Below are 25070 nucleotides of genomic sequence, written 5' to 3' on the forward strand. Positions count from 1 at the left end.
GAAGGCTTCCCAAATCATCACCCTCAACAAATCCCTCAACAAGACCAACGGCAGCCATTACCGGGTGAAGGTTGGTGATCCGTTACTCGTCGCCAGTGAGTGATGTTCAGAATAAATCCACAGGACTGTATTGCAAGCTCAAACTGTGGTGACCTTGTGCTCTTTATTCAGACTCCAGGGTGGGGAAGCAGTATGGTGAGTCACCTTATATACCTGCTTGTCCCAGGGTGTACAGGTGACCATTGGGTCTCCCACAGGTGTGCCCCCTAGTGGCAAGTCTTACATATTGGTGACGTTTACATGTGTACACAACAATCACGACCCGTTCCACATCTTTTTATTCCTCTCTCACTTTCCCGCTATCTCGCTTTCCCCGTCTCTCACTCATTCCCCTCTCCCCCTTTCCCCTCCCTCACCTCACCCTCTTCCCGTCCCACTCTTTCCCCTTCCGACTCTGCCTTTCCACTCTCCCACTCCCTCCTCCTTCTCCGCTCCCTTTCCTCCCTTCCCTCCTCTCTCTCTCTCATTTCCCTTTCCTTTCAGATTCTCCCCTTCTCCCTCTCTCCCCTTCCCCTTTCTCCCTCCCCTGCCTCACTCTCTCACTCCTTCCCCTCTCTCTCTCACTCCTTCCCCATCACTCTTCTTAACATCTCTTTCACCTTCCCCCCGCTCTCTCTCTCCTTCCCTCTCTTTCCCCTCCCCTCTCTCGCTCTTGCCTTCCCTCTCTCTCTCTCCCATTCCCCTTTCACTCACTCCTTCCCTTCTCCCTTTTCATTTTCTCCCCTCCTCTCTCTCTCCCCTCCATCACCTTCTTCCTCCCCTCCCCAGTCTCCACTCCCCTCCATCCTCCCTTTCATTCCTTCGCTCGCGCTCTCCCCTTTCCCATCAGCCTTTCCCCCGCCCCATCTCTCCCATCCCCCCGCTCTCTCCCCTTCCCCCGCTCTCCACTGCCTCCTCGAGGGACCGAGTGAGAAGGTCAGAGACAGAAAGAAAGAGAGAGAGACAGAGACACAGGGAGAAAGAGAGACAGAGCCAGAGTGTGACTGAGTTGCCTCGGGATGTTTTACTACGTGAAAGACCCGATATATCGATGTTGAGAGGCGAATATTGAAGAGACGGAGGCAGGAGTCTGGGGGATGAGACACAATCTGAGCGTTTCACTGACCCCTCCTCATTCTTCAAACACACAGCACTAACTGGGGAATGACCCACACCCCAAAACAGGTGGCTCCATAGCTCAGGGGTTAGAACACTGGTCTAGTAAACCAGGGGTCGTGGGTTCAAATCTCACTGGGGTTTACTCAAAATTAATTTAGTATTTAAATACAGTGTCAACTAACAAGGGCTTTAATTATAAATATTCAACATCTCTGAGACTGACCCTCGAACAACAGGCTCCCCTCCCAACATTCTCTCACTCTCTGCTTGACATATTTTACATCTTTTTTCCGCTTTCTCGCTTTTCCCGTCTCTCACATTCCCGTCTCTCACATTCCCATCTCTCACCCTCTTCCATCCCCCACTCTCCCCTTCCCTCTCTTCCCTCCCCTCCCTCCTCTCTCTCTCTTTTCCCTTTTTTTTCAGATTCTCCCATTCCCCCTCTCTCTGTCCCCTCCCTCTCTTTCTCTCTCTCCCCTCCCTCTCTCCTCTTCCCTTCTCTCTCTCCCCTTCCTCTCTCGCCTTCCATCTCTTTCCCTCCCCTTCCGCTCTCTCCTATTCCCCTCTCTTATCCTTTCCTCTCTCTATCTCTCTCCTTCCCCCTCTCTCTGTCCCCTCCCTCTCTTTCCCCTCCCCCTCTCTCTCTCCCCTTCCGCTCTCTCTTCCTCCCTGTCTCCCATTTCCAACTCTCTCTCACTCCTTCCTACCTCTCTCCCTTTCCCACTATCTCGCTTTCCCCGTCTCTCACTGTGATATATTCACAGAGCACAGCACACACAGCTCCTAACAAGGCAGGCAGCTCTCTCGGAAGCCTCCGGATCTCTGCCTGGTTCAGTTTAATTATTAACTCTGCAGTTGCAGTACACAATGTGTCCACATCCACAGTGTGGAGCTACAGACATTACAAGCTTACAGACATTACACTCACTCATTCCCCTCTCTAACCCTCTCCCCTCACTGTCTCTCCTTCCCCCTCTCTCAGCTTTTCACTCTCCGCTTTCCTCTGCTTCCTCCCTCTCTTTCGTCCCCTCCCTCCTCTCTCTCTCCCTCTTTTCCATTTCTTTTCAGATTTCCCCCTTCTCCCACTCTCTCCCCTTCCCTTCCCGCTCTTTCACATTCCCAACTTTCTCTTTTCCCTTCCCCTCTCTTTCCCTCTCCTTCCCCACTCTTTCTCTCCCCTTCCCCTCTCTCTCTCTCACTCCTTCCCCATCACTCCTCTCAACATCTCTTTCACCTTCCCCCCACTCTCTCTCCCCTTCCCTCTCTTTCCCCTCCCCTCTCTCGCTCACTCCTTCCCTCTCTTTCTCTCCCATTCCCTTCTCGCTCACTCATTCCCCTCTCCCTTTTCATTTTCTCCCCTCCTCTCTCTCTCCTCTCCCTCACCTTCTCTCTCCCCTCCACAGTCTCCACTCCCCTCCATCCTCCCTTTCATTCCCTCGCTCTCGCTCTCCCCTTTCCCATCAGACTCTCCCCCTCCCCATCTCTCCCATCCCCCCTCTCTCTCCCCTTCTCCCTCTCTCTCCCCTTCCCCCGCTCTACCCTCTCCCCTCGAGGGACAGAGTGAGAAGGTGAGAGACAGAAAGAAAGAGACAGAGACAGAGAGACAGAGAGACAGAGAGATTGGGACAGAGTGTGACTGAGTTGCCTTGGGATGTTTTACTACGTGAAAGACCCGATATATCGATGTTGAGAGGCGAATATTGAAGAGACGGAGGCAGGAGTCTGGGGGATGAGACACAATCTGAGCGTTTCACTGACCCCTCCTCATTCTTCAAACACACAGCACTAACTGGGGAATGACCCACAGCCCAGGGCGAGTGGTTCCATAGCTCAGGGGTTAGAGCACTGGGTTAGTAAACCAGGGGTCGTGGGGTCAAATCTCCCTGCAACCTACTCAAAATTAGCTCAGTATTTAAATTAACCGTCAATTAACAAAACCATTGATTATAAATATGAAACAGCTCTGAGATTGACCCTGGAACTGCAGGCTCCCCTCACACCTTTCCCTGTCTCTCTGCTTTCCAGATCACAACCTGTTCTACATTTTTTTTTAACTCCTCTCTCACTTTCCCGCAATCTCACTTTCTCCATCTCTCTCTCCCCTTTCCCTCTCTCTCTCCCCTTCCCCTCTCTCTCCTTCCGCTCCCTCCCCTCACTCCTCTCTCTCCCTCTTTTGCCTTTCTTTTCAGATTCTCCCCTGCTCCCTCTCTCTCCCCTTCCTTTCTCTGTCCCCTGCCTCCTCCCTCTCTCGACTTCCCATCTCTCTCCCCTTTCCCTCTCTCTCCCCTTTCCCTCTCTCTCTCCCCTTCCCTCTCTCTCCCCTTCCCCTCTCCTCCCTCCTCTCTCTCACTCTTTTGCCTTTCTTTTCAGATTCTCCCCTGCTCCCTCCCTCTCCCCTTCCTTTCTCTCTGCCCTGCCTCCTCCCTCTCTCGTCTTCCCATCTCTCTCCCCTCCCCCTCTCGCTCTCTCCCATTACGCTCTCTCCCATTCCCCTCTGGCTGACTCCTTCCCCCTCTCTCTCCCATTCCCTCTCCCACTCATTCCCCTCTCTCCCTCCTTTTACAACTTCCAAGCACTAATCTCTCTCACACAGCCGACACAGACACGATGGGCCGAATGGCCCTCCTTGTGTGCTGCAAGATTCTGTGAATGTTCAGGGATGTTTCCAGTAGAGTGGATAAGGGAGAACCAGTTGATGTGGTATATTTGGACTTTCAGAAGGCGTTCGACAAGGTCCCACACAAGAGATTGATGTACAAAGTTAGAGCACATGGGATTGGGGGTAGTGTGCTGATATGGATTGAGAACTGGTTGTCAGACAGGAAGCAAAGAGTAGGAGTAAATGGGTACTTTTCAGAATGGCAGGCAGTGACTAGTGGGGTACCGCAAGGTTCTGTGCTGGGGCCCCAGCTGTTTACACTGTACATTAATGATTTAGATGAGGGGATTAAATGTAGTATCTCCAAATTTGCGGATGACACTAAGTTGGGTGGCAGTGTGAGCTGCGAGGAGGATGCTGTGAGGCTGCAGAGCGACTTGGATAGGTTAGGTGAGTGGGCAAATGCATGGCAGATGAAGTATAATGTGGATAAATGTGAGGTTATCCACTTTGGTGGTAAAAACAGAGAGACAGACTATTATCTGAATGGTGACAGATTAGGAAAAGGGGAGGTGCAAAGAGACCTGGGTGTCATGGTACATCAGTCATTGAAGGTTGGCATGCAGGTACAGCAGGCGGTTAAGAAAGCAAATGGCATGTTGGCCTTCATAGCGAGGGGATTTGAGTACAAGGGCAGTGAGGTGTTGCTACAGTTGTACAGGGCATTAGTGAGGCCACACCTGGAGTATTCTGTACAGTTTTGGTCTCCTAACCTGAGGAAGGACATTCTTGCTATTGAGGGAGTGCAGCGAAGGTTCACCAAACTGATTCCCGGGATGGCAGGACTGACCTATCAAGAAAGACTGGATCAACTGGGCTTGTATTCACTGGAGTTCAGAAGAATGAGAGGGGACCTCATAGAAACATATAATATTCTGACGGGGTTAGACAGGTTAGATGCAGGAAGAATGTTCCCAATGTTGGGGAAGTCCAGAACCAGAGGTCACAGTCTAAGGATAAGGGGTAAGCCATTTAGGACCGAGATGCGGAGGAACTTCTTCACCCAGAGAGTGGTGAACCTGTGGAATTCTCTACCACAGAAAGTTGTTGAGGCCAATTCACTAAATATATTCAAAAAGGAGTTAGATGAGGTCCTTACTACTAGGGGGATCAAGGGGTATGGCGAGAAAGCAGGAATGGGGTACTGAAGTTGAATGTTCAGCCATGAACTCATTGAATGGCAGTGCAGGCTAGAAGGGCCGAATGGCCTACTCCTGCACCTATTTTCTGTGTTTCCATGTTTCCAATCACCAAGAATGATTATTCGGGCCCCACCTCCTTGTTAACAATAGTAAGATGCAAACAGGAGCTGGTGTTACAGGTGGCTCCATAGCTCAGGGGTTAGAGCACTGGTCTTGTAAACCAGGGGTCGTGGGTTCAAATCTCACTGGGGCCTACTCAATTTTGGCTTCTGTTACTGAATTGACCGTCAATCGACGACAGGCCGACACCATCAACAGGAACCGCTCACTCCGCACTTTCCAATCTGCCCACAGTACTTTCACTTCCCACTCCCAGTCTGCATCCCACCTTTTCCACATCCAGTCTCAGAGACACCGATATATCATCGACTCATAGAAACTGACAGCAGGGAAGGAGACCATTTCGGCCCATCGTGTCTGCACCAGCCGACCAAGAGGTATCTGCTGGGCCGGGCCAAAAAGTCCGCATGTCCCAGACACGAGACTCCCAAAGCAAGCGCTCTACTCGGAACTCCTTCACGGCAAGCGAGCCAAAGGTGGGCAGAGGAAACGTTACAAGGAACACCCTCAAAGCCTCCCTGATAAAGTGCAACATTCCCACCGACACCTGGGAGTCCCTGGCCAAAGACCAGTCTCCTCTTCCATCTCTCTCACTCCTTCCCCACTCTCTCCCCTTCCCCACTCTCTCCCTCCTTCCACTCTCTCTTTTCCCTTCCCCTCTCTTTCCTGCTCCTTCCCCTGTCTTTCAGAGAGCAGGTGGCTCCATAGCTCAGGGGTTAGTGCACTGGTCTTGTAAACCAGGGGTCGTGAGTTCAAATCTCACTGGGGTCTAATTTTAGTATTTAGATACCTGTTTCTCATTCCTCCCACTCTCTTCCCCCTTGAAAGGATGCAAAATTCACAAGAATCTCCTCACAGTGTTTGGGCTCATTCAAAAGGATATTTAATTTTGGACTATCGATCGGAAAGTTTGCAACCCTAAAGTGCTTATGGAAGAAACTGCGAACTTTAGTAGAATTTTGGACTTTTTAAAGACACATTCAAGGCTGTGAGCGGGCCCAAAGAACGAACAGGAGACAACTTGATTATTGAGGCTGTCTGGGTGTTGGGACTAACATAACTTGTCTGGAGAAATGGGTATTCAAGAATCCTTCTCCACAAGAGACATTAACATTACAACAAATAACCCAGAGATAGCCAACCATCAACCTGAATCGGGAAAACCATTTCAGCATATACATCACCAAGAGGCCCAATCCAGCCTGTATGCGAAAAACTAAGCACAAAAGGACATTGCGATTACCAAACTAATATTTGCACCAGGAAGCAGTTTATCGAACATCAACCCACACAAAACATATTAACTTTTAACGAGCCCGCCAAAATATTACAAAGAAGAGTCAAGCCCGCCAAATTCAATCAAAGAATCCTGGACTGATTTGGTGTGAAGATTAGAACCACTCAAACCGTATAACTGGCCCCTGTTTTAACAGAGGGTGTGACATACTTTGCCAAACAACCGAGACCACGCTTGTGTCATCAAGAAGGGAGAGAAACCAACGCGACCGTTGTAAACTAACTTCTCCAGCCTCGAAGTCCTGAAGTCCTGAAGGAAGAACATCACCATCGTGGCAACAACTGACCACAGCCAACGTGGTATCAATGAAAAACCACCGCGATCGACCAAACTACAAATAAACTCCAACTGGAAGAAACCGAAGAATCGAAAGTTTCCAGTCTACAATCTAAGTCCTGACTACCAACAGGTGAAAACATTACCGAAAGAGACTTTGAACCTATTTCTAACGAAGAAAACCGGGTACTTACCCCATAGATCCAAAACGTGCTTTACCGCATCAGTGGACTCAACCCAACTGAAGATTACGCAGCTAGAAGTCTTCTCCGACGTTCGGGGTACGGCAAGCAGAACCTACACAATTCAAGGAACCCCGAAACCGCGAACTACCGCTAACTGACCAGAAAGGATTGGTAAGCATAGTCCCTGCCTGCCCTGGAGTCTAACCTAGCTAGGATTAGGTATGGGGAGGTGGGAGGTGTCTTTTTACTGTACACCCCCTTTGAATGTGTAATGTATTGTTCTTTATTCAAGTGATTACAAGTTTTGACATTGTATTTTCTTGTCTTTAATACAATCAAAGTTCTTTTGCACCCAACCATTGACCTTTGCACTTTGTCACACCCCCCCAAATAAATCCAGAGTTTAGAACCCAAGGGCGTGGGAGCGATTCGAACCGCTCAAGTAGGTCAGAGGTGAACCTGACCCCCGGGACCACCACCACACCGTTACACTCCCGTCTCTCTCTTTTCCCTTTTCTTTCAGGTTCTCCCCCTCGCTGTCCTCCCCCTCTCTCTCTCACTCCTTCCTGCTCTCTCCCCGTAACATCTCTCTCCCCTTCCTCCCTCTCTCTCCCCTGCCCCTCTCTCTTCCTCCCTGTCTCCCCATCCCCTTCCCCTCCCACTCTCCTCTCCCTCTCTCTCTCCCACTCCTTCCCCTCTCTCTCCCCCCTTCCACACTCTCCCTCTCTCCATCCCATCCCTCTTTTGCCCCACCTCCCTCTCTTCCCCACTCTCTCCCCTTCCCCTCTCTCTCGCCTTCCGCCTCTCTCTCACTCCTTCCACTCTCTCTTTTCCCTTCCCCTCTCTTTCCTGTTCCTTTCCCTGTGTTTCCCCAAACAGGTGGCTCCATAGCTCAGGGGTTAGAGCACTGGTCTCGTAAATCAGGGAATGTGAGTTCAAATCTCACTCGGGCTAACTCAAAATTCGTCTCAGTATTTAAATTCAACATCAATTAACAAGTGCTTTAATTATAAATATTAAACAGCTCTGAGACTGACCCTGGAACTGCAGGTTCTCATCTCTCTCTCTCTCCCCTTCCTTCTCTCTTTCTCTCCCCTCCCCCCTCTCACTCACTCTTTTCCCTTCCCCTCTCTTTCCTGCTCCTTCCCGTGTCTTTCCCAAAGCAGGTGGCTCCATAGCTCAGGGGTTAGAGCACTGGTCCAATAAACCAGGGGTCATGAGTTTAAAACTCCCAGGGGCCTCCTCAAAATTCACTGTCTATTAGGAAAAGTTTCAATCATAAATATTAACAAGAGTTTTAATGATAAATATTAAACAGCTCCAGGACCGACCATCCAACAACAGGCTTTTGTCTCTGTTACACTTTCTATCCATCCAAATCTCTCTCTGCCTTCCCCATTCGACATCTTTTTACCCCGCTCTCCCTTTCCCGCTATTTCGCTCTCCCTGTCTCTCACTCATTCCCCCCTCGCCACACCCTCTCTCCCCTCACTCTCTATCCTTTCCCGTCTCTCTGTCTCTCCCCTTCCCTCTCTCACTCCTTCCCCTCAATCTCTTCATCCCCTCCCCGCCCCTCCATTCACTTTCCCCTGTCTCTCACTTCTTCCTACATTATACCCGACATAAACTAGAGGTGATCTAAAACTCGGCTGCCCCCATATCCTAACTCGCACCGAGTCCCGCTCACCCATCACCCCCTGTGCTCACTGCCCCGTGTCCTAACTCGCACTGAGTCCCACTCACCCATCACCCCCTGTGCTCACTGACCCCGTGTCCTAACTCGCACCGAGTCCCACTCACCCATCACCCCCTGTGTTCGCTGCCCCGTGTCCTAACTCGCACCGAGTCCCACTCACCTATCACCCCGTGCTCACTGCCCCGTGTCCTAACTCGCACCCAGTCCCACTCACCCATCACCCCCTGTGCTCGCTGCCCTGTGTTCTAACTCGCACCGAGTCCCACTCACCCATCACCCCCTGTGCTCACTGCCCTGTGTCCTAACTCGCACCGAGTCCCACTCACCCATCACCCCCTGTGCTCACTGCCCCGTGTCCTAACTCGCACCGAGTCCCACTCACCCATCACCCCCTGTGCTCACTGCCCCGTGTCCTAACTCGCACCGAGTCCCACTCACCCATCACCCCCTGTGCTCGCTGCCCCCTGTCCTAACTCGCACCGAGTCCCGCTCACCCATCACCCCCTGTGCTCACTGACCCCGTGTCCTAACTCGCACCGAGTCCCGCTCAAACATCACCCCTTGTGCTCGCTGCCCCCGTGTCCTAACTCGCACTGAGTCCCACTCACCCATCACCCCCTGTGCTCGCTGCCCCGTGTCCTAACTCGCACCGAGTCCCACTCACCCATCACCCCTTGTGCTCGCTGCCCCGTGTCCTAACTCGCACCGAGTCCCGCTCACCCATCACCCCCTGTGCTCGCTGCCCCGTGTCCTAACTCGCACCGAGTCCCGCTCAACCATCACCCTCTGTGCTCACTGCCCCGTGTCCTAACTCACACCCAGTCCCGCTCACCCATCACCCCCTGTGCTCACTGCCCCGTGTCCTAACTCACACCTAGTCCCACTCACCCATCACCCGCTGTGCTCACTGCCCCGTGTCCTAACTCACACCCAGTCCCGTTCACCCATCACCCTCTGTGCTCGCTGCCCCCGTGTCCTAACTCGCAACGAGTTCCACTCACCCATCACCCCCTGTGCTCGCTGCCCCATGTCCTAACTCGCACTGAGTCCCGCTCACCCATCACCCGCTGTGCTCGCTGCCCCGTGTCCTAACTCGCACCCAGTCCCGCTCACCCATCACCCCCTGTGCTCGCTGCCCCGTGTCCTAACTCGCACCCAGTCCCACTCACCCATCACCCTCTGTGCTCGCTGCCCCGTGTCCTAACTCGCACCGAGTCCCACTCACCCATCACCCACTGTGCTCGCTGCCCCTGTGTACTAACTCACACCCAGTCCCGCTCACCCATCACCCCCTGTGCTCACTGCCCCGTGTCCTAAATCACACCTAGTCCCACTCACCCATCACCCGCTGTGCTCACTGCCCCGTGTCCTAACTCACACCCAGTCCCGTTCACCCATCACCCTCTGTGCTCGCTGCACCCGTGTCCTAACTCGCAACGAGTTCCACTCACCCATCACCCCCTGTGCTCGCTGCCCCATGTCCTAACTCGCACTGAGTCCCGCTCACCCATCACCCGCTGTGCTCGCTGCCCCGTGTCCTAACTCGCACCCAGTCCCGCTCACCCATCACCCCCTGTGCTCGCTGCCCCGTGTCCTAACTCGCACCCAGTCCCACTCACCCATCACCCTCTGTGCTCGCTGCCCCGTGTCCTAACTCGCACCGAGTCCCACTCACCCATCACCCACTGTGCTCGCTGCCCCTGTGGACTAACTCGCACCCAGTCCCGCTCACCCATCACCCGCTGTGCTCGCTGCCCCCGTGTCCTACTCACACCGAACCCCGCTCACCCATCACCCGCTGTGCTCACTGACCCCGTGTCCTAACTCACACCGAGTCCCGCTCACCTATCACCCCCTGTGCTCCCTGCTCCCGTGTCCTAACTCACACCCAGTCCCACTCACCCATCACCCCCTGTGCTCACTGCCCCCGTGTCCTAACTCACACCGGATTCCGCTCACCCATCACCCCCTGTGCTCGCTGCCCTGTGTTCTAACTTGCACCGAGTCCCGCTCACCCATCACCCCCTGTGCTCACTGCCCCCGTGTCCTAACTCGCACCGAGTCTCGCTCACCCATCACCCCCTGTGCTCACTGCCCCGTGTCCTAACTCGCACCCAGTCCCGCTCACCCATCACCCCCTGTGCTCGCTGCCCCCGTGTGCTAACTCACACCGAGTCCCGCTCACCCATCACCCCCTGTGCTCACTGACCCGTGTCGTAACTCGCACCCAGTCCCGCTCACCCATCACCCCCTGTGCTCTCTGACTCCGTGTCCTAACTCACACCAAGTCCCGCTCACACATAACCCCCTGTGCTCTCTGACTCCGTGTCCTAACTCACGCCAAGTCCCGCTCACACATAACCCCCTGTGCTCTCTGACTCCGTGTCCTAACTCGCACCGAGTCCCGCTCACCCATCACCCCTTGTGCTCACTGACCCGTGTCGTAACTCGCACCCAGTCCCGCTCACCCATCACCCCCTGTGCTCGCTGCCCCCGTGTGCTAACTCACACCGAGTCCCGCTCACCCATCACCCCCTGTGCTCTCTGACCCCGTGTCCTAACTCGCACCCAGTCCCACTCACCCATCACCCCCTGTGCTCGCTGCCCCATGTCCTAACTCGCATCCAGTCCCGCTCACCCATCACCCCCTGTGTTCGCTGCCCCCATGTCCTAACTCGCACTGCGTCCCGCTCACCCATCACCCCCTGTGCTCGCCGACCAACATTGGCTCCCGGTTAAGCAACGCCTCGATTTCAAAATTCTCATCCTTGTTTACAAATCCCTCCTAGGCCCTCGCCCCTCACTATCTCTGTAACTTCCTCCAGCCCCTACACCCCTCCTTATCTCTGTAACTTTCTCCAGCACTACACCCCTCCCTATCTCTGTACCCTCCTCCTGCCCCGACACCCCTCCCTATCTCTGTAACCTCGCCCAGCCCCTACACCCCTCCCTATCTCTGTAACCTCCTCCAGCCCCTACACCCCTCCCTATCTCTGTAACCTTCTCAAGCCCCTACACCCCTCCCTATCTCTGTAATCTCCCTGAGGCCCACAACCCCCCGAGGTGTCTGCACTCCTCTAATTCTGCCCTCCTGAGCATCCCTGATTATAATCGCTCCACCATCGGGGGCCGTGCCTTCTGTTTCTTGCGCCCCAAGCTCTGGAACTCCCTCCCTAAATCTCTCCGCCTCTCGACCTCTCTTTCCCCTCTCTCCCCTTCTCCTCTCTCTCACTCCTTCCGCCTCTCTCTCATTTCTTCCCCCTCTCTCCACTTCCACTTCCTCTCTCCCCTTCCCCCTCTCACTCCCCTTCCCCCCTGTCACTCCCCTTCCTCCCTGTCAATCCCCTTCCCCCCTCTCGCTCCCCTTCCCCACTCTCCCCCGTTCCCCTCTCTCTCCGCTTCGCCACTCTCTCCCCTTCCCCTCTCTCTCCCCTTCCCCACTCTCTCCCCTTGCCCTCTCTCTCCCCTTCCCCGCTCTCTCCTTCCCCACTCTCTTCCCTTCCCCACTCTCTCCCATTCCCCACTCTCTCCCCTTCCCCTCTCTCTCCCCTTCCCCACTCTCTCCCATTCCCCTCTCTCTCCCCTTCTCCACTTTCTCCCCTTCCCCTCTCTCCCCTTCCCCACTCTCTCCCATTCCCCACTCTCTCCCCTTCCCCTCTCTCTCCCCTTCCCCACTCTCTCCCATTCCCCTCTCTCTCCCCTTCTCCACTTTCTCCCCTTCCCCTCTCTCCCCTTCCCCACTCTCTCCCCTTCCCCACTCTCTTCCCTTCCCCACTCTCTCCCATTCCCCTCTCTCTCCCCTTCCCCTCTCTCTCCCCTTCCCCACTCTCTCCCATTCCCCACTCTCTCCCCTTCCCCTCTCTCTCCCCTTCCCCTCTCTCTCCCCTTCCCCACTCTCTCCCATTCCCCTCTCTCTCCCCTTCTCCATTTTCTCCCCTTCCCCTCTCTCCCCTTCCCCACTCTCTCCCCTTCCCCTCTCTCCCCTTCTCCACTCTCTCCCCTCCCTCTCTCTCCCCTTCCCCCTCTCTCTCACTCCTTCCCCACTCTCTCTCTCCCCTTCCCCTCCCTCTCTCTCCCCTTCCCCCTCTCTCTCACTCCTTCCACTCTCTCTTTTCCCTTCCCCTCTCTTTCCTGTTCCTTCCCGTGTTTTTCCCAGAGCAGGTGGCTCCATAGCTCAGGGGGTTAGAGAGCTGGTCTTGTAAACCAGCGGTCGTGAGTTCAAATCACACTACAACGAAATCAAAATTAGCTCAGTCTTTAAATTCACTGTCAATTAACAAGGGCTGTAATTAGAGAAAAATAAAAAATAGGTACAGGAGCATGCCCTTTGAAACTGCACCACCATTCAATGAGGTCATGGCTGAACATGCAACTTCAGTACCCCATTCCTGCTTTCTCACCATACCCCTTGATGCCCTGAGTAATAAGGACTTCATCTAACTCCTTTTTGAATATATTCAGTGAACTTGCCTCAACAACTTTCTGTGGTCGAGAATTCCACAGGTTCACCACTCTCTGGGTGAAGAAGTTTCTCCTCATCTCGGTCCTAAATGGCTTTACCCCTTATCCTTAGACTGTGACCCCTGGTTCTGGACTTCCCCAACATCGGGACCATTCTTTCTGCATCTAACCTGTCTAACCCCGTCAGAATTTTAAACGTTTCTATGAGATCCCCTCTCATTCTTCTGAACTCTAGTGAATACAAGCCCAGTTGATCCAGTCTTTCTTGATAGGTCAGTACCGCCATCCCGGGAATCAGTCTGGTGAACCTTCGCTGCACTCCCTCAATAGCAAGAATGTCCTTCCTCAGGTTAGGAGACCAAACCTGTACACAATACTCCAGGTGTGGCCTCACCAAGACCCTGTACAACTGTAGCAACACCTCCCTGCCCCTGTACTCAAATCCCCTCGCTATGAAGGCCAACATGCAATTGCTTTCTTAACCACCTGCTGTACCTGCATGCCAACTTTCAATGACTGATGTACCATGACACCCAGGTCTCTTTGCACCTCCCCTTTTCCTAATCTGTCACCATTCAGATAATAGTTTGTTTCTCTGTTTTTACCACCAAAGTGGATAACCTCACATTTATCCACATTATACTTCATCTGCCATGCATTTGCCTACTCACCTAACCTATCCAAGTCGCTCTGCAGCCTCATAGCATCCTCCTCGCAGCTCACACTGCCACCCAACTTAGTGTCATCTGCAAATTTGGAGATACTACATTTAATCCCCTCGTCTAAATCATTAATGTACAATGTAAACAGCTGGGACCCCAGCACAGAACTTTGCGGTACCCCACTAGTCACTGCCTGCCATTCTGAAAAGTACCCATTTACTCCTACTCTTTGCTTCCTGTCTGACAACCAGTTCTCAATCCACGTCAGCACACTACCCCCAATCCCATGTGCTTTAACTTTGCACATGAATCTCTTGTGTGGGACCTTGTCGAAAGCCTTCTGAAAGTCCAAATATACCACATCAACTGGTTCTCCCTTGTCCACTCTACTGGAAACATCCTCAAAAAATTCCAGAAGATTTGTCAAGCATGATTTCCCTTTCACAAATCCATGCTGACTTGGACCTATCATATCACCTCTTTCCAAATGCACTGCTATGACATCCTTCATAATTGATTCCATCATTTTACCCACTACCGATGTCAGGCTGACCGGTCTATAATTCCCTGTTTTCTCTCTCCCTCCTTTTTTAAAAAGTGGGGTTACATTGGCTACCCTCCACTCCATAGGAACTGATCCAGAGTCAATGGAATGTTGGAAAATGACTGTCAATGCATCCACTATTTCCAAAGCCACCTCCTTAAGTACTCTGGGATGCAGTCCATCAGGCCCTGGGGATTTATCGGCCTTCAATCCCATCAGTTTCCCCAACACAATTTCCCGACTAATGAGGATTGCCCTCAGTTCCTCCTCCTTACTAGACCCTCCGACCCCTTTTATATCCGGAAGATTGTTTGTGTCCTCCTCAGTGAATACCGAACCAAAGTACTTGTTCAATTGGTCCGCCATTTCTTTGTTCCCCGTTATGACTTCCCCTGATTCTGACTGCAGGGGACCTACGTTTGTCTTTACTAACCTTTTTCTCTTTACATATCTATAGAAACTTTTGCAATCCGTCTTAATGTTCCCTGCAAGCTTCTTCTCGTATTCCATTTTCCCTGCCCTAATCAAACCCTTTGTCCTCCTCTGCTGAGTTCTAAATTTCTCCCAGTCCCCGGGTTCGCTGCTATTTCTGGCCAATTTGTATGCCACTTCCTTGGCTTTAATACTATCCCTGATTTCCCTTGATAGCCACGGTTGAGCCACCTTCCCTTTTTTATTATTACGCCAGACAGGAATGTACAATTGTTGTAGTTCATCCATGCGGTCTCTAAATGTCTGCCATTGCCCATCCACAGTCAACCCCCTAAGTATCATTCGCCAATCTATCCTAGCCAATTCACGCCTCATACCTTCAAAGTTACCCTTCTTTAAGTTCTGGACCATGGTCTCTGAATTAACTGTTTCATTCTCCATCCTAATGCAGAATTCTACCATATTATGGTCACTCTTCCCCAACGGGCCTCGCACAACGAGATTGCTAATTAATCCTCTCTCATTACACAACACCCAGTCTAAGATGGCCTCCCCCCTAGTTGGTTCCTCGACATATTGGTCTAAAAATCCATCCCTTATGCACTCCAGGAAATCCTCCTCCACCGTATTGCTTCCAGTTTGGTTAACCCAATCGATGTGCATATTAAAGTCACCCATTATAACTGCTGCACCTTTATTGCATGCACCCCTAATTTCATGTTTGATGCCCTCTCCAACATCACTACTACTGTTTGGAGGTCTGTACACAACTCCCACTAACGTTTTTTGCCCTTTGATGTTCTGCAGCTCTACCCATATAGATTCCACATCATCCAAGCTAATGTCCTTCTGAACTATTGCCTTAATTTGCTCCTTAACCAGCAATGCTACCCCACCTCCTTTTCCTTTTATTCTATCTTTCCTGAATGTTGAATACCCCTGGATGTTGAGTTCCCAGCCCTGATCATCCTGGAGCCACGTCTCCGTAATCCCAATCACATCATATTTGTTAACATCTATTTGCACAGTTAATTCATCCACCTTATTGCGGATACTCCTTGCATTAAGACACAAAGCCTTCAGGCTTGTTTTTTTAACACCCTTTGTCCTTTTAGAATTTTGCTGTACAGTGGCCCTTTTTGTTCTTTGCCTTGGGTTTCTCTGCCCTCCACTTTTCCTCATCTCCTTTCTGTCTTTTGCTTTTGCCTCCTTTTTGATTCCCTCTGTCTCCCTGCATTGGTTCCCATCCCCCTGCCATATTAGTTTAACTCCTCCCCAACAGCACTAGCAAACACTCCCCCTCGGACATTGGTTCCGGTAATTATAAATATAATCAGCTCTGAGACCGACCCTGGAATTACAGCTCCCCTCTCCTCTTCTCATCCTGGTTTACTCTCTCTCCCACATTAAAAATCTCTCTCTCCCTTCCCCATCATGACCCATTCTGCATCTTTTTTTCACTCATTCTTCTTTCTTATCCTCTCTCCTTCCCATCTCTCCCTCCTTCCCCTCCCTGTTCTCAGCACCCCTCTCTCTCCTTCCCCTCCCTTGTTTCCCCTTCCCCTCTCTCGCTTTCCCTTTCCTCGCTCTCCCCTTCCCCTCTCACTCTCCCTCTTTCCCCTCTCTCTCCTCTCTCCTCTTCCCTCTCGACTTTCATTCTCTCCCCACTCCTTCCCCTCCTCTCTCCCCTTCCCCTCTCTCCCCTTCCCTCTCTACTTTCATTCTCTCCCCACTCCTTCCCCTTCTCTCCCCTTCCCCTCTCTCCCTTTCCCCCTCGAGAGACACACAGAGAGAAAGTGAGAGTGTGTGAGAGAGACAGAGAGAGTGAGAAAGTGTTGTGTGTGCAATAACTCAACAGACAGATGACTGTAAACTCCGAACAGGTACACACCTGGCTCTACTTTATTCGGGCCCAAAGTGATTACATTACAAGATGGCTGGCCTTTTATACCTGGGCTGTACACACGTGTGTGTACAGCCCAATGACCTCCGACAGTGGCCCCACCTGGTGGCTAGTAACCCCAAGCACACATACATGACAGAAAGAGAGAGACAGAGAGACAGAGAGACAGAGAGATTTGGACAGAGTGTGACTGAGTTGCCTTGCGATGTTTTACTACGTGAAAGACCCGATATATCGATGTTGAGAGGTGAATATTGAAGAGACGGAGGCAGGAGTCTGGGGGATGAGACACAATCTGAGCGTTTCACTGACCCCTCCTCATTCTTCAAACACACAGCACTAACTGGGGAATGACCCACATCCCAGGGCAGGTGGTTCCATAGCTCAGGGGTTAGAGCACTGGTCTAGTAAACCAGGGGTCGTGGGTTCAAATCTCACTGGGACCTACTCAAAATTAGCTCAGTATTTAAATTCACTGTCAATTAACAAGGGCTTTAATTATAAATATTAACAACTCTGAGACTGACCCTCAAACAACAGGCCTCTGTCTTGCTGACACTCTCTCTCACTTTCCCAATCTCTCTCTGCTTTCCAGATCATGACCTGTCCTGCAATCTCACTTTCTCCATCTCTCTCCCCTTTCCCTCTCTCGCCCCTTCCGCTCCCTCCCCTCCCTCCTCTCTTTCCCTCTTTTGCCTTTCTTTTCAGATTCTCCCCTGCTCCCTCTCTCTTCCCTTCCTTTCTCTCTCCCGTGCCTCCTCCCTCTCTCGACTTCCAATCTCTCTCCCCTCCCCCACTCGCTCTCCCCCAATCCGATCTCTCCCATTCCCCTCTGTCTGACTCCTTCCCGCTCTCTCTCCCATTCCCTCTCCCACTCATTCCCCTCTCTCCCTCCTTTTACAACATCCAAGCACAAATCTCTCTCACAGAGCCGGCACAGACACGATGGGCCGAATGGCCCTCCTTGTGTGCTGTGAGATTCTGTCAATGTTCAGGGATGAATCACCGAGAATGATTATTCGGGCCCCATCTCCTTGTTAACAATAGTAAGATGCAAACAGGAGCTGGTGTTACAGGTGGCTCCATAGCTCAGGGGTTAGAGCACTGGTCTTGTAAACCAGGGGTCGTGGGTTCAAATCTCACTGAGGCCTACTCAATTTTGGCTTCTGTTACTGAATTGACCGTCAATCGGCGACAGGCCGACACCATCAACAGGAACCGCTCACTCCGCACTTTACAATCTGCCCACAGCACTTTCACTTCCCACCCCCAGTCTGTATCCCACCTTTTCCACATCCAGTCTCAGAGACACCGATATATCTCCGACTCATAGAAACTTACAGCAGGGAAGGAGACCATTTCGGCCCATCGTGTCCGCACCAGCCGACCAAGAGCTATCTGCTGGGCAGGGCCACATCGTCCGCATGTCCCAGACACGAGACTCCCCAAAGCAAGCGCTCTACTCGGAACTCATTCACGGCAAACGAGCCAAAGGTGGGCAGAGGGAACGTTACAAGGGACACCCTCAAAGCCTCCCTGATATAATTGCTCCACCATCAGTGGCCGGGCCTTCTGTTGCCTGGGCCCCAAGCTCTGGAACTCCCTTCCTAAACCTCCCCGCCTCTCGACCTCTCTCTCCTCCTTCAAGACACTACTTAAACCGACCTCTTTGACCCAGCTTTTGGTCACCTGCCCTAATATCTCCTTTTGTGGCTCTGTGTCAAATTTTTATCCCATAATCCTCCTGTGGAGCACCTTGGGACGTTTCACTACGTTAAAGGCGCTATATAAATATACATTATTGTTGTTGTTCCCTCTGTCTCTCCTCTTCCCCGTCACTCCTTCCCCTCACTCTCCCATTCCCTCTCTCTCACTCCTTCCCCTCACTCTCCCCTTCCCTCTCTCTCACTCCTTCCCCTCACTCTCCCCTTCCCTCTCTCTCACTCCTTCCCGTCACTTTCCCCTTCCCACTCTCTCACTCCTTCCCCTCACTCTCCCCTTCCCTCTCTCTCACTCCTTCCCCATTCTCTCCCTTTCGCCATTCTCTCCCCTTCCCCATTCTCTCCCCTTCCCCATTCTCTCCCCACTTCCCCCTCTCTCTCCCCTTCCCCTCTCTCTCTCTCCCCTTCCCCTCTCTTTCCCCCTTCCCCTCTCTTTCCCCCTTCCCCTCTCTTTCCCCCCTTCCCCTCTCTCCCCCCTTCCCCTCTCTCTCCCCTTCCCCACCCTCTCCCCTTTCCACACCCTCTCCCCTTCCCCACTCTCTCCCCTTCCACACCCTCTCCCCTTCCCCTCTCTCTCCCCTTCCTCTCTCTCTCCCCTTCCCCACTCTCTCCCCTTCCCCACTCTCTCCCCTTCCATACCCTCTCCCCTTCCCCTCTCTCTCCCCTTCCTCTCTCTCTCCCCTTCCTCTCTCTCTCCCCTTCCCCACCCTCTCCCCTTCCCCACTCTCTCCCCTTCCCAACTCTCTCCCCCTTCCCCTCTCTTTCCCCCCTTCCCCTCTCTCCCCTTCCCCACTCTCTCCCCTTCCCCACTCTCTCCCCTTCCTCTCTCTCTCCCCTTCCTCTCTCTCTCCCCTTCCTCTCTCTCTCCCCTTCCTCTCTCTCTCCCCTTTCTCACTCTCTCCCCTTCCCCACTCTCTCCCCTTCACCACTCTCTCCCCTTCCCCACTCTCTCCCCTTCCCCACTCTCTCCCCTTCCCTCTTCCTCTCACTCTCATCCGTTCCCTCTCTCTCCTCTACCCATTTCCTCCGCTCTCTCTCCCCTTCCCCTCTCAGCCCTCCCTCTCCCTCTCATTCCTTCCCCCTCCTTCTCATTCCTTCACCTACTCTCTCCCCTTCCCCCTCTCTCTCACACCTTCCACTCTCTCTTTTCCCTTCCCCTCTCTTTCCTGCTCCTTCCCCTGTCTTTTCCAGCGCAGGTGGCTCCATAGCTCAGGGGTTGGAGCACTGGTCTTGTAAACCAGGGGTCGTGGGTTCAAATCTCACTGGGGCCTGCTCAATATTTAAACTCACTGTCAATTAACTAGGGATTTAGTCATAAATATTAAACAGCTCTGAAACCGACCCTGGAATTACAGCTCCCCTCTCCTCTTCTCATCCTGGTTTACTCTCTCTCCCACATTAAAAATCTCTCTTTCCCTTCCCCATTCTACATCTTTTTCCCACTTTCCCCGTCTCTCACTCATTCCCCTTTCTTATCCTCTCTCCTTCCCCTCTCTCTCTCCTTCCCCTCCCCGTTCTCACCCCCTCTCTTTCCCCTTTCCCTTTCCTCGCTCTCCCCTTCCCCTCTCTCTCTTTCCCTTTCCTCGCTCTCCCCTTCCCCTCTCACTCTCCCTCTTTCCCTCTCTCTCCTCTTTCCCCTTCCTTCTCTACTTTCATTCTCTCCCCACTCCTTCCCCTCCTCTCTCCCCTTCCCCTCTCTCCTCTTCCCCTCTCTACTTTCATTCTCTCCCCACTCCTTCCCCCTCTCTCCCCTTCCCCTCTCTCCCTTTCCCCCTCGAGAGACACACAGAGAGAAAGTGAGAGTGTGTGAGAGAGACAGAGAAAGAGTGAGAAAGTGTTGTGTGTGCAATAACTCAACAGACAGATTACTGTAAACTCCGAACAGGTACACACCTGGCTCTACTTTATTAGTACCCAAAGTGATTACATTACAAGATGGTTGGCATTTTATACCTGGGCTGTACACACGTGTGTACAAACCCAATGACCTCCGACAGTGGCCCCACCTGGTGGCTAGTAACCACAAGCATACATACATGACAGAAAGAGAGAGACAGGGAGACTGAGAGACAGAGAGACAGAGCCAGAGTGTGACTGAGTTGCCTTGGGATGTTTTACTACGTGAAAGACCCGATATATCGATGTTGAGAGGCGAATATTGAAGAGACGGAGGCAGGAGTCTGGGGGATGAGACACAATCTGAGCGTTTCACTGACCCCTCCGCATTCTTCAAACACACAGCACTAACTGGGGAATGACCCACAGCCCAGGGCAGGTGGTTCAATAGCTCAGGGGTTAGAGCCCTGGTCTAATAAACCAAGGGTTGTGGGTCCAAATCTCACTGGGGGCCTACTCAAAATTAGTTTAGTTTTTAAATTCACTGTCAATTAACAAGGGCTTTAATTATAAATATTAAACAGCTCAGAGACCAACCCTGGAACAACAGGCTCCCTGTGTACTCTGACACTCTCTCCTCCCGACCCATTCAACATATTTTTCCCAGTCTCTCACTCATTCCCCTCTCTCAGCCTCTCCCCTCACCCTCTGTCCCCTACCCACTCTCTGTGTCTCTTCTCCCTTTCTTTTCAGATTCACCGATAAAAACATAAGAACATAAGAAATAGGAGCAGGAGAAGGGCATACGGCCCCTCGAGCCTGCTCCGCCATTTAATACGATCATGGCTGATCCGATCATGGACTCAGCTCCACTTCCCTGCCCGCCCCTTATCCCCTTATCGGTTAAGAAACTGCCTATCTCTGTCTTAAATATATTCAATGTCCCAGCCTCCACAGCTCTCTGAGGCAGCGAATTCCACAGATTTACAACCCTCTGAAAGAAGAAATTTCTCCTCATCTCAGTTTTAAATGGGCGGCCCCTTATTCTAAGCCCATGCCCCCTAGTTCTAGTCTCCCCCATCAGTGGAAACATCCTCTCTGCATCCACCTTGTCAAGCCCCCTCATAATCTTATACGTTTCGATAAGATCACCTCTCCTTCTTCTTAATTCCAATGAGTAGAGGCCCAACCTCCTCAAGCTTTCCTCATAAGTCAACCCCCTCATCCCCGGAGTCAACCGAGTGAACCTTCTCTGAACTGCCTCCAAAGCAAGTATATCCTTTCGTAAATATGGAGACCAAAACTGCACGCAGTACTCCAGGTGTGGCCTCACCAATACCCTGTATAACTATAGCAAGACTTCCCTGCTTTTATACTCCATCCTCTTTGCAATAAAGGCCAAGATACCATTGGCCTTCCTGATCACTTGCTGTACCTGCATACTAACCTTTTGTGTTTCATGCACAAGTAACCCCAGGTCCCGCTGTACTGCGGCACTTTGCGATCGTTCTCCATTTAAATAATAACTTGCCCTTTGATTTTTTTCTGCCCAAGTGCATGACCTCACACTTTCCAACATTATACTCCATCTGACAAATTTTTGCCCACTCACTTAGCCTGTCTATGTCCTTTTGCAGATTTTTTGTGTCCTCCTCACACATTGCTTTTCCTCCCATCTTTGTATCGTCAGCAAACTTGTCTACGTTACACTCAGTCCCTTCTTCCAAGTCGTTAATATAGATTGTAAATAGTTGGGGTCCCAGCACTGATCCCTGTGGCACACCACTAGTTACTGGTTGGTAACCAGAGAATGAACCTGTTGTGTTCCTAACACAGATGAGACTGCACACAGGGAGGTTAAAGTAACAGTGACCTCAGTCTTTATTAAGACACTCCAGAGTGAGGAACAGGCCTTAGGGCCCGGCTGAAATACCATGCTCCCAAGGGATGCTGGGATCCCTTGGGACTTCAGGGGATGTGCTTCCTGGTGGCGGAAGATGGGAGTGCATGCTTTACAGATACACAACAGAACCATCTATTCTTCTCTCTCCCCTTCCCTCTCTCAGTCCTTCCGCTCTCTCTCCCCCCCTTAACTCTATCTCTTCATCCCCGCTCTTTCCCCCTCCCCCTCTCTCTTTCCCCTTCCCCTCCCACATTACCATTCCCCTCGTTCACTCCCCTTCCCCTCTCTCTCTCTCTCTCCCCTTTCCTCTCGACTGTCATTCTCCCCCCACTCCTTCCCCTCTCTCTCCTCCCTCCTCTATCTTGCCTCTCTCTCCCCTCCCCATCTCTCCCCCCTCTTTCCCCTTCCCCCTCTGCTTTTTCACTCTCCCTTTCACTCTCCCTCTCCCCTTCCACTCTCTTCCCTTCCCTCCCTCCACTCTCTCTCTTTACCATTCTTTTCCGATTCTCCCCTTCGCCCTCTCTGTCTCCACTTCCTTTCTCTCTCCCCTGCCTCCTCCCTCTCTCGTCTTCCCATCTCTCTCCCCTTCCCGTCTCTCCCCTCCACCTCTCCTTCTCTCCCATTCCTCTCTCTCTCACTCCGTCTCCCTCTCTCTCCCCTTCCTCTCTTTCCCCGTCCCCATCTCTCTCACTCCTTCCACGCTCTCTTTTACCTTCCCCTCTCTTTCCTGTTCCTTCCCGTGTAACTTCTCAAACAGGAGGCTCCATAGCTCAGGGGTTAGAGCACTGGTCTTGTAAACCAGCGGTCATATGTTCAAATCTCATTGGGGCCTCCTCAAAGTTAACTCAATATTTAAGTTCACCCTCAATTAACAAGGCTATTAAGCAGCTTTGAGACTGACCCTGGAGCAACAATCTCCTTTTGTCTCCAGTAATATCGCTCTCCCTTCCCGTTCTGCATCTTTTACCCGCTATTGAACTTTCCCCGTCCCTCACAGACTCCCCTTCCCCTCTCTCCCCCACCCTTTCACTCTCTCTCTCTCCGTCCCCTCTCTTTCCCCTCGCCCCTCTTTCTCTCTCCCTTTCCCCTTCACTTCTCTTTCCAACTCCTCCATGATCACCTTCCCCTTCCCGCCTCTCTCTAACCCTTCCCTTTTCTCGCTCTCCACTTCCCCTCTCTCCCCTTCTCTCTCACTTTCATTCACCGCGCACTCCTTCCCTCTCTCTCCTTCCTCCTCTATCTTCCCTCTCTCTCCCCTCCCCCTCATACCCCTACCCACTCTCTCCACCCTCTCGTTCTGCCTTTTCACTCTCCCTTTCCCTCTCCCCTCCCCTCTCTCTCCTCCCCGACCGCTTCTGTCTCTCCCTTTTCCCTTTCTTTTCAGATTCTCCCCTTCTCCCTCTCTTTCTCGTTCCCATCTCTCCTCTCCCCATTTCTCTCCCCTTCCCCCTCTCTCACTCCTTCCACTCTCTCTCCACTTCCCCTCTCTCTCTCTCACTCCTCCCCTCTCTTCCCCTCCCCTCCCCCTCTCACTCCTTCTACTCTCTCCCTCCCTTCCACACTCTCTCCCTCCCTTCCACACTCTCTCTCCCCTTTCCCCCTCTCACTCCTTTCCCTCCCTCTCTTCCTCTTCCCCCTCCGTCCCCCTCTCTCTCACTCCTTCCTTCTCTGTCTCCCCTTCCCCCTCTCTCTCACTCCTTCCACTCTCTCTTTTCCCTTCCCCTCTCTTTCCTGCTCCTTCCCCTGTCTTTCCCAGAGCAGGTGGCTCCATAGCTCAGGGGTTAGAGCACTGATCTAGTAAACCAGGGGGCGTGAGTTCAAATCTCAATGGGGCCGACTCAAGATCAGCTTATTTATTAAATTCACCGTCAATTAACAAGGGCTTTAATTATAAATATTAACCAGCTCTGAGACCGACCCTGGAACAACAGGCTCCCCTCTCCTCTCCTTGTCTCCCTCACACTCTCTCTCCCCTTCCAAATCTCTCTCTGCCCTCCCCATCACTGTTATGTTCAGAATAAATCCACGGGACCGTATCGTAAGCTGAAACTATTGTGACCTTGGTCTCTTTATTGAGACCCCAGAGTGGGGAAGCAGCATGGTGGATCACCTTATGTACCTGCTTGTCCCAGGGTGCACAAGTGACCCTTAGACCTCCCACAGGTGTGCCCCCTAGTGGCAAGTCTGACATATTGGTGAGGTTTCGGTGCATACATAACATCACTCCCCCCCCCGCCCACCCTCCAAAGGCTTATGTACCAGTTATTTGCAAGTTGAGGCGATATGACGCCCTGTGTCCCCGGGTCGATCACCTGATTTGAATTCCTGGCCTGGGTGAGTTGGTCGGAACGTTGCTGCCCGGCCGAGTGCCTGGTGTGATGGGACAGACGTGGCCAGGTCCTTTCACAATGGTGGCCTGCTTATCGATAGTTTGCAGTCTGGTCTGGTCCAAACGCTTTCTGCGTTTGCTCAGTACATGGTTTCACAACCAAACACTCCATTTTCATCACACACACACACACACTCCATTCCCCTCTTTGTCTCACACAGTGCTCTCGGCCCCATCTGGGGGCCCTGAATATTGTCCACGTCACTTATTCTGATGTGGTGTGGAGGGGGGCCGTACGATCATGGTGCATTCTCTGCTGATAGCAGACGGAAGGCTCGGTCCTGAGCGACTCTGTCCGGTGACTGCGTAGCAACCCGGGACAGCCGGGGCCTGTAGGGAGTCTACCGCGACACGTGTGGTGCTCGGCTTGGTGATCTGGGCTGCCCGCTGCGGACTATTGTCGCTGACCCTAAGGCCTGGAGAGCCCAGGATGGGCCGATACGGCCCTGAGACTTTCAGTGGTAGCGGGAGGCCGTGTGGTCCCCCGTGGATCCTGGGCCGTAGTACGGAGGTTCCCGCACCACCGACTGTGTGTAGCCTCCCTGCCTTTCTTTGTAACACGTTGCAGGGTTTGCCCCACAGGGGGGGGGAGCAATCTGATGGGATGAGCATTACGTCTTTGCGACGGATAAGCTGCAACACTCCCGTCTGGCGGTTCGCCGTGAGCAGGCGGTAATGTGATAACA

At 52.4% G+C, this 25070-nt stretch overlaps 9 non-coding genes across 9 annotated transcripts; all 9 read left to right on the forward strand.

Annotated features, from left to right (window-relative positions):
• The first annotated feature begins 1226 nt into the window (after positions 1 to 1226).
• On the forward strand, positions 1227 to 1299 carry trnat-agu (transfer RNA threonine (anticodon AGU)). Its single transcript has one exon. It is a non-coding gene; the product is annotated as a tRNA-Thr (tRNA).
• Positions 1300 to 5140: 3841 nt separating this feature from the next.
• Positions 5141 to 5213, forward strand: trnat-ugu (transfer RNA threonine (anticodon UGU)). Its single transcript has one exon. It is a non-coding gene; the product is annotated as a tRNA-Thr (tRNA).
• Positions 5214 to 5777: 564 nt separating this feature from the next.
• On the forward strand, positions 5778 to 5850 carry trnat-ugu (transfer RNA threonine (anticodon UGU)). The gene has a single exon. It is a non-coding gene; the product is annotated as a tRNA-Thr (tRNA).
• A 1868-nt stretch (positions 5851 to 7718) lies between these two features.
• Positions 7719 to 7791, forward strand: trnat-cgu (transfer RNA threonine (anticodon CGU)). The gene has a single exon. It is a non-coding gene; the product is annotated as a tRNA-Thr (tRNA).
• Positions 7792 to 16908: 9117 nt separating this feature from the next.
• Positions 16909 to 16981, forward strand: trnat-agu (transfer RNA threonine (anticodon AGU)). Its single transcript has one exon. It is a non-coding gene; the product is annotated as a tRNA-Thr (tRNA).
• Positions 16982 to 17613: 632 nt separating this feature from the next.
• On the forward strand, positions 17614 to 17686 carry trnat-ugu (transfer RNA threonine (anticodon UGU)). Its single transcript has one exon. It is a non-coding gene; the product is annotated as a tRNA-Thr (tRNA).
• A 1768-nt stretch (positions 17687 to 19454) lies between these two features.
• trnat-ugu (transfer RNA threonine (anticodon UGU)) lies at positions 19455 to 19527 on the forward strand. The gene has a single exon. It is a non-coding gene; the product is annotated as a tRNA-Thr (tRNA).
• Positions 19528 to 22754: 3227 nt separating this feature from the next.
• On the forward strand, positions 22755 to 22827 carry trnat-ugu (transfer RNA threonine (anticodon UGU)). The gene has a single exon. It is a non-coding gene; the product is annotated as a tRNA-Thr (tRNA).
• Positions 22828 to 23758: 931 nt separating this feature from the next.
• On the forward strand, positions 23759 to 23831 carry trnat-agu (transfer RNA threonine (anticodon AGU)). Its single transcript has one exon. It is a non-coding gene; the product is annotated as a tRNA-Thr (tRNA).
• The last annotated feature ends 1239 nt before the right edge of the window (positions 23832 to 25070 follow it).

This window comes from Pristiophorus japonicus, unplaced genomic scaffold (genome assembly GCF_044704955.1).
Source record: "Pristiophorus japonicus isolate sPriJap1 unplaced genomic scaffold, sPriJap1.hap1 HAP1_SCAFFOLD_940, whole genome shotgun sequence".
Taxonomy (NCBI): Eukaryota; Metazoa; Chordata; class Chondrichthyes; family Pristiophoridae; genus Pristiophorus; species Pristiophorus japonicus.